General features: G+C 36.8%; 1 protein-coding gene across 1 annotated transcript in view; it reads right to left on the reverse strand.

The window, feature by feature from the left end:
• Positions 1 to 16883, reverse strand: part of GPC6 (glypican 6) — a 755565-nt gene that overhangs the window by 564089 nt on the left and 174593 nt on the right. The window lies entirely within an intron of this gene.

Raw genomic sequence — 16883 nt, forward strand, 5'->3', positions numbered from 1 at the left:
TTCTGGTACTCATCCATTCTGGATATATCTTATCTATATTTAACTGTTTACATGTTAATTGTCAATATCAATACCTATAACAGCAATCTATTTGTCGTGGTTTGAATCTTGTTTTCCCCCAGAGGCTAAATTAAGTGGTAGACCCCAAGGGGTGGAAACCCCTGGAAGTTTTGAAGTTCTGTCCAATGGGCGCTCCTGCAAAAATGTCAACATTCCACAAACTCACCGGAAGAGATGAGATGTAGTTTGGTTGTTGAGGAGAGGTGGCCATGTTGTAGAGCCACGAGGAAGGGGCTCTGAGCCCCTCGGGGCCTCTGGGCCTTCCCAGCCCCTGGCTGGGGGGCTGCAGGGACCTGGAACAGCATAAAGCTGGGCTAGGTGCCTGTAGTTATGCCGGGAGATGTTTTCTCCATGGGCACAGAGCAGCAGCCGGCACTGACCAGAGAAACGGTGGCAGAGAGCCAGGATAGATAACACCTGAACTGAAGGAGCAGCAGAAACAACATGCAGCACCGGAGAGAAGACTCCTGGAAAGGGAAGAGAAAGAGAGCCAGCAGCCTGAGAGACAGAGTTCTGGGGGTAAGACTGTACCAGATCCCCTAAAACTCCCTTAAGACCCCTCTTGGAGAAGAGGGAGATGGACTCCTATTTTGGAGAGCAGTTTTGGACATGCAGCACCGGAGTGAGAGAGGAGCTAAGAAGCTCAGAGCGTCCCGTAGCTAGACCGGGACGGCCAGATGGAATGTAGGGGGAGTTGACCTTGGCTCCCCCCTTGCACTGCTACCATGGTGGCAGCCTGAGGCAGGGCACAGAGGCCCTGCAGAGGAGTTTGAGTCTCCTGGAGATACCAGACCGTCACGAAGACCCCCCTGTGTCTTCGTGATATGACGTGGTGATACGACCTTGTCTGGGGTTACGAAGCCCACGGAAGACCCCTTGGTTGGAGGCGATGGGGCCGAGAGAGGTTTGGATACCTCCCTCGTGAGTGCTGGCAGAAATCCAGCTATCAGCTGCTGCATGTGGAGAACACAGACAGACTGCTGCCTCAGAAGATGCTGCTGTTCAGAGACTGGAAGGGATCTGTCCTTCTTTCCCTCCTGGACTTTTATTTGGAGGGGAGAAGAGATCTGGTCCACTGTAAATACTATATGTCATGGTAGAGGTAGTTGTGATCATGTGTATAATGTGATATAGTATTTATTTGTACAGTCATTGTAATATATTTCCCTTTCCCCCACTTTGAGTCTGGTGTGTTTTGTCTGGAAAAAACCATCTCACATTAAGTTGAGATGTGGGAGGGGGAATGGAGCTAGGGAATTGGATTTTGGGGCTGTCTCAAACCATGACATTTTAGGTCATTCATGATCATTTAGGCCATTCATGATCATTTTAGGATAGAGTCCTTTAATTTAGGTTATTTCTATTTTTTCCCATCACCTAACTTTTCCTATTAACTAAACCACTGCTGAAATCTTTAATAGCTGTTTATTGCCTAAAGTTTCATGAGATGAATTCCAGGTCGGATATTTAATGCCAAAGGTTGGTTCTCTCTCAGTCTTTCCTCCTGAAACAATTTCCTGTGCAATAGCTTAACATATGTAAGACATGTAAGATAGGTTAAATATCTTATGTACAGGTAGCATGCAAGCATCTGTGCTGCACTGTCATCTACAATACACAGACAACTCTTTGAAGGAAAGGCTACTGATCTGAAAATATTTAGATGATTTTAGGAGACTATGACTTTTGATTAAATAGGTGTTTATGGGCAATACTTACAATTTTTTCTCACGCTGGAAGAACTGTTTTATTTCTTCTACAGGTGCACACAAAAGACTGCTAAGCACTGTTCTTTTTCACTATTGTTCTAGCAGCATAATTATACACAGCTCATCTGAAGCGGAGGTAAAAAAGTTCAAAATTTAACTTTTATACAATCTCTCATAATCAATTACTCATTAATGGTTTACTTAGGAAAAGAATTAAAGACGAACCTGCAAAAGAGCTGATCTCAGCAGAAAGGTTATAGCATACTTATATAAATCAGGAGAGCTAAGTACATTTATCCCTTAAGATCTTTACTAAGATCTGGATTAGCAGCTTTTGATACTTTTCCCAAAATGAAGCACAGCTCAAGTCTTGCTCGTCTTTATAAGCCATGAGACAAATAAAAGTGAACATGAAGGTAACATGTTTAAAATTCATTTCAATCCTCTAGAATATTTCTCTAGGAAATACACAGTGTTCTTTTAGTGCGAGCAGAGGGACAAAGACACTGGAATAATTCCTTACTTTCACATTAGAGTCAGTACCTCACTTGAAAATTTCCGGGTACTTGCTCAGTCTTTTTGTTTACTTGTAGAAAAACCAAAGAGTGCAATGCCTCCACCATACCTAAGAGAAAACCATAGGAAATTTAAGTTTCCCCATTATATACTACATGTATCTGATACACCTGTCTGTTAGCTTCTGCCTGTGCTTGTGCAGATTTACACAATAGAGTGAGACCAAGTGTTTAGACTTGAGCGAGATGGATATTAAGTTGCAAAAAGATGAAAATACATGATATCATTTACTATGCAAATTACTATAATAAAAGAACAAAATGAACCCACAAGAACTTATTTAAAAAATAAAGTCTGTTTGCATATATTTTTGTCATCTACGGATGGGAATTTAAGTAAAGAGAGGATAAGTTCTAAAATCAAAACTCAATGATAATAATATTTAAAAACATCACTAGTAATTTACAGTATTGTGAATCTTTCAACTCTGAAGACCAACTAATGACCAATATACCTATTTATTTCTATTTTTTGTGACATCTATGGTTACTGATCACTTTCAATGACAAGGAAAATTGCACCTTCATGCAGAAGAAAAATTATAGATGCTGTGAAATTTTCAATACTAGTTGCTGCTTTTTCTTGTACTCTCTTCCAAATAAGAAATTCCATCGTAGCCTGGCAATTTACTAGGACATAAGATACCAGGCAGTCTGGGGTTTTAAGGAGGTAAGGAGGTGCTGTAAAGGATATGCAGCATTCAAGATTTTTCATAGTCTCTCTCTGAGAACAGAACTATTGGTAGTGGATTGAAGGACTGATATAACTCTGCTTGACACATTTTTAAGATAAATTAATACAAACTGAATGTCTAAGAAGTCATATCTTAAAAATGCTTAGTTTTTCAATGGTGGGATAAATCTTTTGTATCAAAACAGCAAAATAATGTACTTCTATAATCGCTTTAAACTATCTTTTTATAAACAAATGAGCAACAGATTCAGGGGACTTCTTAGTTGACCTTAGAAGGGTATTAAAGTTAACATGCTTGGCATCCAAGGATGGATTTAGACTGGAAATGCTTAGATTTCTTCTTGCGTATGATGCTAATAGACATATGATTAAAGACATATAAGACATATTCTATTTAAAAAGGCTAACACATGAGAATCAAAATTAGTCTTGATGACAAAGTTAATTAACATCTAACACTATTTGGGAGTCAAAAGCAACGTCAAATATTTCTTAAAAGGAAATAAATATTTAATATTATCTGTATCTCAATTATCACGCTGTCTAATATCAGCAGTTTCCAGGTGTTACCTTTGCTATTTACATATCATAAGAGCACTTATTGCTTCTATAGTAAAATTTTCATCAGCGTGAACACAGATTTCTGTTCCAACAGCTCTTCATGTATGTTTGAACTTGGGAATGTGGTTACTTTTGAGAAAAAAAATCCCTAAAGTATGCTTAAAGAGTTGTTTGCCCCTTATTGTGCTCCACTTATAATCTTAGGTTATAGTTGAAAACAACTTGAGGAAGAAAAAGATGAAGGGGCAGTAATCTGCATTTACACTTAGACTACTTGAATCGATTGCTCTTTATAATACATTGCAAATAACAAAACTAGACAATAAAATGAAGCAGTAACAAACTGAAAAATTAGATTTTGTGAACTCTGTGTGGACTGTTCATGGATGGACACATCGTTAAGGTAATATATCTTCCAGTTACATCTTGCAAAGCCTATGCAGATCTAACTGAATGTCAAATTCAGTATTTTTATAAAAACATTTCTATTTAACTTGTTAGGTTACTTACATAAATTCATTTTTGCATTGGAGAGTAAGTGAATCTAAAATTCAAGCTTCTGTTTCACTAGTAATCTGATAAATACAACACTGATTTGTATTTTCAGCCATGAGGACTTGAAAGTCCCATTCATGCTCAATTTAAAAGCCTAGATTTAGCTGCTTTAGAGTGGCTTGCTGTGATTACCTATCCTACTGACTACTGCCCTGTCTTTTTCTGAAATGCATTTTCCTTTTGGCGCTTTGCCCAAATACTGTTAAGAAGTATTAGTTCCCAAGGCAGACCTCATCCTTTTCCAGTTAGAGTAAGAAGTGCTGATTCTACTATTTTACTGAAATCTTCACTATATTACTCTTTATTTTATGGCTTGTCTCTGAATGCTCCCTGACCTAAGAACTTGCTGTTCATAAAGTGATGTGATTGCTCCTTTCACACAATTATAAAAGAACCCAATAACCCTTTTACTTTTACTTCCACTTCACTGATGTGAACACTGTTTGCATATAAATGTTATAAGCTAGTATTTTCTCTGAAAGCATAGCAAGATAATACTCTTTTAGGCACTAAGAAATGTTTTGATATTTTTTCAGGCTTTCTTTATATGTGAAAATGACATTTGGGAAGTGTATTCAAGGCAATTTTCTTGCATATTTTCTATTTATTCTCCTTTTTATATTATTCTTGATTAATAATTTCAGAAAATAAGAGTGTTAATATTTGAATGCCCAGTGAGTTTTTTAAAATCATGCTGTGTTTTAGCTGCAGAATTAAATCATGAAACTCAGAATGAACTAAGAACAAAATGCTATTGCTGGTATACCTGCACCACTGTGTTTTGCTACTACAGCCATTTTATATATGGAATGCCAAGTAACGTAGACAGTTTGGCTAAGTGTGGATCAAGATCCTTTTAAGTTGCAGGTGTTGATTCTCAGTGAGATATCCCAGGCATCCCTACAGACCAGAGATTTGCAATACAGCACCTCTTTTTACCCCTGAGATCCCACTTGCTCTGTGGGGGCAGCTATACAAGTAATCTCTTGGTGCTGGGTCCAGCCACAGTTTGTACCCAGCATCTATGTAAGCTACAACCACAACACACTACTGTGCTACATTTGCAGGCATCAACAGAAAAAGCTAGACATCCCTACAAACTCTCTCCTTCCCCTAAATCTGTTCTGGGGTCTGACAAATAGGTGAATCCATGCAGGTGCAAAGAAGTTAGTGTAGTTCTCAGCCTTTCAAGACAAGTGAAAACAAGCCAGGTGTCCTCAACAGACCTGACACATCTGTTGACTTGGAGCCAAATTGTCTCCTCTTGGTGATGCTAAATAGAACAAGCTGCCCCACTGATTTCTCCTATCCAACCCATTTTTTTTTAAGAAGAAACTTTCTCTGTCCTGTTTTTAGTGATGCTCTCACTTGTCTAGCAAGAAACACCAGCATCTTGCACAGTGTTTCATATGACTAGACATCAGCAAACATAAAACCTACAAGAAAAAGAAAAAAAAATGTATATTCCTTCAGTAGGAATATTAAAAAATGCATGTTTTAGAGTAATTGTTTTGAAAGGAATAATATTTTAAAGAATGTTGATAAGGAAAAAACAAATTATAAAAGGTATGTACTAAACATAGGTTCCAGACTGGCTTTATATCTAGAAAATGAATTATTTAGAAAATAGAAACATACTTTAGAAAATATGGATATATTTTTTCAGAATTCCCCAAGTGCTAGCTATAATAAGGCTTGAAAAATTGTTTATATAAAAATGTTTAACATTTATTACTATGATAATGGAGGTGCAGACTAAACTAGTTCAAGGGAGGAAAGCAACATATTTTGCTGGAAGGAAGTTACTCATAGAGTTTCTTAAGAATATGTTAACTAGTGATTTTGGCATAAAGAGCAGGAGTACACTGTTCAAGTAAAAAGACAGGAAGATAAGAATACCATATATGAGACACAAATCTTCAGGAACAACAGAATTAGGAAAAAAGGTAACACAGTCAGGAAATAATGTTACTGAGACGGAACATAAAAGATATGATAGAAATAGGTTTACTTGTGGAAGAGAGGATAACTGAAAGATGCCAGCATAATGAAGGCTACAACATGCATTTGTTATGTGTCACAGTATGTATTTGCAGAATTGAAGGTAAGCATTACTGCAACTTTGTAAGGAAGAATATTAAACCTTATCTAGAATACTCTATGCATAATTCATCATTCACCAAAAAAAAAAAAAAGATGAATGCAAACTAGAATAACTCTACTGGGATGAAAAAGGAATTTTTAGAAGAGAATTTTTACTTTGGTTTATGTTTCATCTGAAAATATGAAAGCTTATGAAGCTTGTGGAGTAAGTCCCCACAGATCCATTTCTAAGCACATTAAGAACAACAAGTGACTGTGAACAGCCATCACAGATTTACCAAGAGCAAACTGCACTTGACCAGCCTGATTGCTTTCTATGAGGAGTTAACAGCCTCTGTGGATCATGGAGGTAGTGTGGAGGAAGCACTGGAAGACATTTGTTTTTATTTTAGCAGAGCTTTTGGCAAAGTCTCCTTGTAGCCAAACTGAGACAGATGGAGTGGATGCGTGAATTACACAGTGGATGAAAAACTGACTGTGCAAATTTGAATCAAGGCTAATAGTTCAAAGTCTAACAGATAACCAGTTTGAGGTACTGTTTCTCAAGAGTTCATTCTGAGGCTAATGAATCAACTGAATGAATCAATGAATCTCTGTCAGTGATGTGAATGATAGTTCAGAACATACCTCCAGTAAGTTAACAAATGACAGGTAGGGGAACATCTGACTACTTGAGGTCAGAGCTACTATTCAGAAAGAGAGATGGAGAAATGGGCCATCATAAACCTCACGAAATTCATCAAAGACAAGTAGCAAGTCCTGGATCTGCGGCTGAACAACATGCAGCTGCAGCAGCTCTGAAGATGGTGTCAGGGTCCTGGTAGATGACATGTCAACACATGACAATGTCTCTTCTATACTGGGTATCCTAAAAGTGGACACAATGTTCCAGCATGGTCTTCTGGTTGATAAGTAGAGGGAATAATCATGTCCCTGTCCTGGTGCCACGCAACCCACACCTGAAGAGCCTGTTCTGGCAAGTTGCAACACAGTCTTCATGTTATTTCAGTCACATTGAGTGAAAAACCACGTGCACATACAGAAATACAAAATAAGAATTGTGTGCCAGGGCCATAGAAGCACCACACAGGGTTGAGAAGAGATTCAGCATTATGTAGCCAGATTTAGCCAATCTGCTCTGCAAGGACTAATGCAAAAATGGACAGGAGCCAGCCCATGAACTACTTAACCTCCAGAGCCTTAGACCATTAAGAGTAAATAGCAGATACCCAGAAGAGTGTAAGAACAGAGAAAAAGTACAGTGACACTTTCTTTCAAAACTTTCCCAACTGCCAGTCTGTGGTGTAAGGATAATCCATTCCCCTGTACAAAACTCCATAACAACTTTGCTGCAGTTTTAACAGCAGCAAAGCTTAGCGCTGATAAGATATGCAATTGCACTTTGAATACTTTTATACATCTGGCCATAGCAACACCCTGCTACCTCCACACTTGTTCCATAATTATGGGTCATGTGAGAAACATACTTTTGTTTCTTTCCAGCTTTATGCCCGACAGTTTAATTGAATGTCAATAATTTTTCCTTGTACAATAAAACATGATGACCTATAATGACCTGGCTGTTTTCTCCATATATTATGGAGATCTCCAGAATCAACTTTGACCTCAGTCAATCATCTCCTTTCAGTGTTGAATACTCTTAGTCTACTTAATAATCCTGGTTATATGGAAGTCTGTATTTCTTTTTCCAACTGCCTTTGCACACTTTCAAGCTCTTACTTTTTTTTTTTTTACTTAGACGTGAGCCGAATTGAACAGAATGTTCAAGATAAGGGCAAAACATTTGTTTGGACATAAGTATAATGATGCTTCTTTTTCACTGGCCATTCATAAGAATCTCCTACATTTTATTTGTCTTTTTCACAGATGTTGAGAAGTTAGATTTAATAACTATCCTCTAAGAACTCTTTCCTGAAAAGTAATATCTAAACTACAGATCATCATTGTTCACTCACATTCTTATTTTTACACACAGCTATAACTAAAATATAGATTAATTAGGTTTATTTTAATTTCATTGCCCTTAATTTAACAGGATCAACAACTTAATCACAACTTGATCACTTCAGCTGTATCTGCCTTCTGACATCTTTTTTTTTTAGGTCATTCATAAAGAGGTTAAAGAGCACAGGTTTCATCTCACTCTTCAGCAGAACCTTTCTCCTTTGAAGAAACTGATCATTTATTCCCAACTTTAGTCTCCTATCCTTTAAACAGTTGTAACTCCCCTAGAAAACATGAGAAGGACTGAGTAAAGATTTTATTGAAAATCAAGTATATTTGACACTGTTATAAATCCATCTTGTGTGATAATCTGTAAACAAAATATGAGTAATTCTCTTCTCTACAATAATTATACATACCTTTATAACTTCTCTTCCACTAGAGAAGTCAAACTAACAGGTCTATAATCACCTCAATCTTTTAAGGTCACCTTTTAAACAATCATTTTTCAGTTGTCATCTCGCATTACTCTGAAATTGGGGAAATTTAAGCAAGAGAATATATAATTACAGGTAGTTTTTAATGGTACTTTTTACCAACATGTAAGTTTAAGGCAGTTCCTTCCAAAACCATACCAAGACAAAACCCCAGTAAAATAAAACAAAATGGAGAGTCATTTAGCCATGAACTGGTGCTCTGGCACCACTCAACTGCAATGCAAATTCTCTCAGTTTTGGTTGTGTTGTCCTCTGGTGTGTTTTGCAAAAGTGTAGAGGAATACTCCAAAGCAGAACCTAATCAGGAAGTAGTAAACCCATAATATTTCTAATTCTAAACAGAAGCTTAATTATCTTTTTTTTCTTGTTTCCTTCATAGATTCATAAAGTGGTTTGGGTTGGAAGGGACCTTAAAGATTAATTCCAACTCCCTTGTCATGGGCAGGGATACCTTCCACTATACCAGGTTGATGAAAACTCTATGCAGACTGGCCTTGAACACTTCCAGGGATGGGGCACCCACAAAAATAATTCTTTGCTCTTTTGATCTATAGGACCTCAGTCTAAAGCTGGTATTACCTGCTTATCAGTCGGTAGGGCTTAATGAGCTTACTGTCCATCAAAGTGTTTGACCATACTCACAGATGAGACAGGAGCCTTGTGTTCTTGCAGTAATAAGAGTATTAGCAAAATTTTCTTAGTTGTAACCTGGAAGACTGATTTATTTGCAAAGGGAATTTCTTGAGTCAGCTGCATCTCATCTTACTGATGATGGCCATGTCATCTCTCCTTGATCCCAGTAGAGTACTCTGTTCCACTACATCAACTCCCAGGGACACAGAAGGATAAAGCTGAGTATCTGCTTTCCTATCATAGTCCTTATTCTTTCTAAACAACTACTTATAGTTACAGTTCAGGTTTCCTAATACCCGACTGTCCCCTGAATACAGCTTCCCTATCTCAAGGTGATATTGCTGTATTAACTATACTCCAATTCTTGTGATACTGATATCATCACTGTCTTCAGCTCTTCTTGTGTAAATATTGCCTCTGAAATACTTTCACTTATTAAACAAGATTCAAACAAAACCAAAAAATACTCTAGTTACAGAGAAAGAAAAACATTTCAAAGCACAGATATGCTTTTTGATAATGTATTTTTAGTGCTGAAAACCTGAATACTGTTAGTATATATAGCTTTTAAATCAAATCTCTATTTCAACATCTGAATGGACCCCCTTTAAGGTAATAAGACTTACAAACATATAAGTTAATCAGCTCTCTATAGAAAGTTGTGTAGAAATTATCCTTTTCAAATGGATAAACATAGATATTATTAACTTCAACATATTAAATTATGCAATATTAATAACACTCCCCCTCACATACATAAATATTCAATTCTTTCCCCATCCTTTTACTCCTTGGAAAGGGAAGTATTGCAGTTGCTATCTTCTCCAAGTATCTTATTTTCTGAATTAAAAGTATACATGAATTTATTGCCACAAAACTGTACTTGTTGGAGAAATATTTTTCAGACATCTCTCAGTCTAAAGGGATGGAATTCCTTGTGAAGCATCTTTTTTATACTGAGATTGGTTGGCTGCAATGCTACAGTTGGCTTGACCTTAACAAGTTTGTTTGATTTTTGCTTCCAATTATAAGTCCTGAACCATAATTATATCTCTAAAACTGCACTTTGCCTACAGCTCTTCATTTTCAACACATTTCATATGGGATATAGTTATAGCATATCTACATGATTTGCCTTTAGGATGTGTCTCTGGATACAAGATTTTCAGATCAAGATTGTGACAGAAACATATATTCAAATTCACACAGAAATTCATAGTTCTTTTTTATTTCATCTAGCTGCAGTGTTTTAGCAAATAGTGAGTAAATTAATTCCCTTCACTATTCAAAACTAAAAGAGCTGTAAAAGAACCAGGAATTAACCTCAGCTCTTTTCTGACCAGCAGACAGTGTAGCAAAAAAAAGTTCTAAGCTCGCTTAAAGAATCTCAGATCATAGTGAGGCCTCAGGGAGGAGGGGATGCACCACAGCAGAATATTCTGAGTTGGAAGGAATCCACAAAGGTCACTGAGTCCAACTCTTAAGTGAATGGTCCATACCTGGATCAAACCCACAACCTAGGCATTATTAGCACCCTGCTCTAACCAACTGAGCTAATTAAGCTAAAATTTATTCTGGTTTTGGCTTTTTTTATCCCCAAAGTAACAAGTATTTCTCTACAATATAATAACAGATATCAAAGTCACAGTAAACTGTCCCTTGCCATTTAAAGGGACTGAAAAATAAGCTGCTGACCATCACAGAGATTTTGTATCAAATGCCTTTCATCAGGCAGTCAAGGAACTCATTACGGAACTTCTGAGTCTTTCTACCATAACATAATCAATGGCCTTTCTTGTAAATATGTAATTTCATTTCAGAGGTAAAGAAGGCAGGATTTATTTACTCCACTATTTATCTCTCTAAATTGTCGGTGTCTACATCTGGGCTATCCACATTTACACCTAAGCTTTGGCACTTCAAAGTCAGAGGAGAAAATAAGCGACACTGCAGGGGTAGGGTGGGGGAGAAGGCAGGAGATTCATCTGACATAGATAAGTCAACACCAGGCAAAATGAGTATGATCATGACATTACCAAAAGAAGAAATTTTGACTAGAAATTTAGATTATATTTAATGAGTAAAGCAAATAGTTTGTGAAAAAATTAAAATTGCAGTGTTTCATTTTCACAAATTGCATTACACTTCTTTACAGTTCAGTTGCAGCAATAGTCCAATATGAGAAATATTTAGTTAGGGAAAATGTTTCTTTTTTTTTTTAAACTGTATAAATATTGCAAATACCATTATGTTATCAATTATTAAAAATATGGAATAAAGGTGATAATGGCAAGCAATCATCTTGTTCCTATATTACAACATAAAATTACCTCTTTCCTTTCATTCTTCCAAAGAATATGTAGACTTGTTTACTGGGCTTATGAGAAAAAATAGCACAAAGTCACAGAAATTCGTAATTAGACTTCTGAAAATTATTTCATCATGGAAGTATAACAATAAATTGTACTTAAAATTGAACACTACTCAACAGCAATATGGAACAACTCTTATTCTACCCTCTGGCATTGTTGTAGAGAGAACTTCAGAGAAGACTAAAGTTCATGTAGAATATTTACAGGTTTCTTTGGTTTCTAATTTTTTAAGTCTTTGAGAACTTGACTGCATAGCAAAAAATGCCAGAGTAATCAGTATCAATATTCACCAAGTGCTGATTCTCAGTAGGAACTTACTGGCACATTTCTGGACACTTAAATAAAATCACAGAGTTTTAATAAATAATAAAAAAGGAGGGTCAATCAGAAGATGTTATGATCACAATGTGCAGGACTTTCTAGTGACTGTATAGATCTAAAACAAAAAGAAAGAAAACCAAAAGAAACAACAAATGTGCATGATGGCTTTTAAACAAATTTATGCAACATCATAAAATGGTAAATATTTTGACAATGTTCTAATAGATTGCTTTATTTTGTGAATAAATATATTCAGATTTTCTTACTTTTCACAAAACAAAAAAACTTCACAAACAGAAAATATTTAATACATCTGTCTGAAATGGAACAGAAAAAACATTCTCTAATTTCTTTGTCTTCAGTTATAGCTGTTGAATGGGTATTCCTCTCATCTCTCTGTACTATTTACTGGTGCTATTAGATTATAATCAATGGGATATATACTGCCATCAGTCTAATATACAACACTACATAGTACAAACACACATTCATATAGGACCACAAACTCTCTATTATGTGTGTTCTGTGATATAGTACCTAAATGTATAAGGTGTTGAATAATTAGTTGTTGAGTTGCTGTTTCCACTTTACAAATTTAATTACACCTACTTAAATTTAAAATTAATTCCACGAGTAAATCCCTTCATGACACTTATTTTTCAAGAGCAGGGATGTCACATTTCACGGACATGGAGTGGCTACTTCCAGCTACACCAGCAATCTGTCAGGCAGTCAAAAGCTCAGTTCTTTTATCTACACTAATTTTTAGGGTATCTTTTCTTTTAGGCTTCTGATATCTGTGATATATACAGAACTGGATCACATTTATTTTTCACTCTGTTTGTATGGTCAATAGAATTTACTAACATAAATATATACGGCTCATATGTATATGCACACACTAACACACATAAATATACACTAACATATTTTGCATATTTTTTTCCCCTAAAGATTTTAGCTGGTCTCAAATTAAGGCACGTTTGACTGGGAAAGTGAAAGCCTTCCTGAAGCTGAATCTGACAATGGGCAGGAAAGGCAAAAGGACCTCTAGAGGTCTATTGACAGCAAATGGGAAAGTGTGGGCCTGGTGTTGAATGGGAATGGGTAGCTGGTGACACAGGACATGGCAAAGGCTGAGGTTTTCAACACTTTCCTCACCCTGACAAGGTGACCTTGGCAAGACCAGCCTTCATCAAGCCCTGCCCTGACACCTATTGGAACAAGGAAGATTAAAGGTCAGTGGAGGAGGATCAAGTTAGGGAACATTTAAACTGAGCAGACATAGGTAACCTGTATCTGGATGGTATGCAGCCATGGGTGCTGACAGAGCTGACTGCCATCATTCAAAACCTCTCTTAAATATCTTTTTAAGGTCATGGCAAGACAGGGAGGTTTCTGAGGCCTGGAAGAAAGCAAATGTAACTTCTGTCTTCAAGAAGTGCAAGAAGGAGGACCCAGGGAACAGCCAACCTCACCTCAGTCTCTGGGCAGGACATAATGCAAATAATCTTGAAAGCCATTTCTAAACATATAAAGGACAAGAAGGTGACTGAGTGTAGTCAGCATGGATTTATGGAGGGGAAAGCATGCTTGAGCAAACCAATAACTTTATACAGTGAAGTAACTAGATTTGTGGATGAAGCAAGAACAGTGGATGTATCTTTATCTTGACTTCAGTAAGGACATGACCTGGATGATGGGACAGAGTGCACCCTCAACAAATTTGCAGATTATACAAAGCAAAGACGATGGCTGTCCTGCCACCCAGAATGACTTCAACAGGATGAAGAAATGGACTAACAGGAACCTCGTGAAGTTTTGCAAAGGGAAATGTGAAGTCCTGTATATGTGGAGGAATAACCCCACGCACCAATACAGACTGGGGATATCTGGCCAGCAGCTTTGCAGACAAGGACCTGATGGATAAGAAGTTGAATATGAATCAGCAGTGTGCCACTGCAGCAAAAACCCCCAACAGCTTCCCCAGGCTGCATTACGATGAGTGTTGCCAGCAGGTTGAGCAAAAGTGATCCTTTCCCTTTGCTCAGCCCTGGTGAGCACATCTGGAGTGCTGTGTCTGGTTCTGAACAGCCACTATAAGAGGATCATGGAAACACAGAGAGAGTCCAGCAAACGTTCACCAAGATGATTAAGGGATTGGAGCATATGAGGAGAGGATGAGGAGAGGATGAGGAGAGGTTGAGAGAGACTGTTTGATGGGAGAAGGGAGGTCCAGGATGATCGTCTCGGTGTGTACTTGATGGGAGTAAAGAGGACTGAGCCAGACACTTTTCAGTGGTGTGCAGTGACAGGCTGAGGCAAGGGACACAAACTGCTACATTCTATTTAAACAACAAAACACTTCTACTGAAAGGGTGATTGCACACCGGTAGAAGTTTCCCAGAAAGGTTGTAGAGACTTCAGCCTTGACATTATTCAAAGCCCAGCTGGACTCTCTCCTTGGCAACTTGCTATCATCGACTCTACTTTGAAGCAGAGGGGTTGGTCTTTAGAGGCTCTGTCCGACTTCAGTCATTAGGTAATTCTGTAATATATTGAAGCAATCAGGAATTTAATGCAGGGAATTGCTGCTGCCATCAGCGGTATAGTTTCCCTGTTTTGACTTCTTTGCCAGCAATAAAAAAATCTTACATCCTGAAAAACAGAGTCTCTAGCACATGCATACAAAAGTGGGTATTTTTTCTGTGTGTCAAAATGAATAACGATCTGAATAAAACCTAACAATAATTCTTGTACAAAAATTTTTAAAAGTTAGTGGTTTTCATGGCCTAGGACTATCAGGACTTTGAGACGTGGCTAAATAAATCAAGGTAATTCATAATAGAAATCATTCACAATTACATTTTGAAAGGACCTTTAACTATTTTCTGTATCTCTGAATTGTTGCAATTTTCTTAAAGCTCACGCAATAATCATTTCTTATTTTATTATAACTCAAGGCTATTTTCCCCTCTCGTTAACCAAATATCCCCTGATCTAAAGCAGCAATCCTAACTGGCATTTTTAAACCTAATTGTATTATTTTAATGGGCTTGGATATATAGATGCTTCAGTAATTTAGTGTAATTCGCGCAGCTTGGTTAGGAAAAAAGAAAAGGAAACAAAGCTTACTCTTCACTTTTATTATGCTGCCTCAAGAAGAAACAATAAAGAATGATCAAGTTTATGTACAGTCTTGTTACAACTGAATATGTTAATTACTTTTTATCAAAACAACTTGATGTTACTAGGAAACAGAGAGACAAAGGCCACAGGTGGTAATGAAAGAAGGATGCCTTATCAGAATTGACTAATACTGCCTGAGTTGCCAAAGTAACCAGGTTGTCTCCTAAAAATGTATACTTTGGCATTCACTTATCAATGCTACTGAAATGCAACTCTTATCATGACCGCATAGCAAATTTCATTTCCATATAAGTGATGAATATGCAGATTCTTCCATTATTTGAACATCTCATTTATTTCTTTTTTTCATGCATACAAGAAAAGAAATGCTTCTTGTGGGTAGATTTCACTCCCTGAAAGAAATAGGCAGTTGCTTCACTGATTTATCTTTCTTACAGTTTTGCTTTCAGGTCTTGGGTGATTATACAGTAATTTTGCTTTGGATTAAGGGGTAACAGTTTCCTTTTCCTTTACCAATCTCTTTTGGCTATATTTTCATACATCTTATTGCCTCTTTTAGCCACATACTGCTGTCTATATATTGCAAAATATATTGAATGTGCTATTTCATAGAGAATCGAAGACTTTTGTTTCAAATTAGCTTTATATCTGTATTGTCATAAAACCTCAGAAAATTGTTTGGATCTGAGTCACAAGAGTCTTTGTTATACCTTGAGTTGCCATTTTCATCTCTGCAGTAAAGACAAATGTACATATTTCTTAGTTTTCTCCTACACTATTGTAGAAAATTATGTATGTTCTATACATTATCATGACACATACATGATTGCACACAGGGCTGTAAAAAGGGAAAATGGCTTCTTGTTGGTCCTTTGAAGCAAAACTAGGTTACAAGATATGCCCTGGAAACAGTATGGTACGGTTGATATTTTATTTATTTATTTATTTGTTGACTCATTTTGTATATGCAGCTGGTCACTAGATTCCTGACCAGGAAGTGCAGTATCTGTTCAGGGACTCATGGAGTAGGAGAGAAACTATAGCACTGTATGGCAAATATACAGGCGTAGTGGTAAAGAAACATGAGAAAAGAATCAAAACAGGAGAAGGGCTGGAGTCTCACATTCAGCACATGAGATTTGACAGATCTGAGATTCATAAAGCCAACTCTTTTGACTTGCTAAAGTTCTGTTCTTGGCACACACGTAAATGATTACCAATTGAAAGATGGTACAAAATCCAATCCTACTTCCTTTGTTTATACAAAACAAAAGTATGACTTTCTCATCTTCAGAAATTGGCCATGAAAATGTCTATATAATTTTCTCCAACACAGGCATACAATATAGTCTTGGGAATAAGTGACTTCCGATACTTCAGAGCAAGAAACCAAAATGTTTCTCAGCTGTTGAATATTGCAGACTATTCTCAGTACAATGTACGATCTCATCAGAAATTCAACAAATGAGTTATGAAGTTCATCAAGAAAAATGTTTGAAATTCCAGGTAAGGCTTTTCTGTTAAATAAATATTTTTATTTGTGCAGTACTGATTGTCTAGATAAGTTTTATCTCCTCTAATTTCAGACATCTAAAGTTAAATGTCTACATTTGAGTGTTTGCATACATGTAATGATGAAGAAAATTAGACTACACCAGAAGGAAATTTGTCTGACCCCATAGATACCT

The sequence above is a fragment of the Manacus candei genome, unplaced genomic scaffold (genome assembly GCF_025592945.1).
Source record: "Manacus candei isolate 608988 ecotype Guabito, Panama unplaced genomic scaffold, ASM2559294v1 h1tg000014l, whole genome shotgun sequence".
Lineage (NCBI taxonomy): Eukaryota > Metazoa > Chordata > Aves > Passeriformes > Pipridae > Manacus > Manacus candei.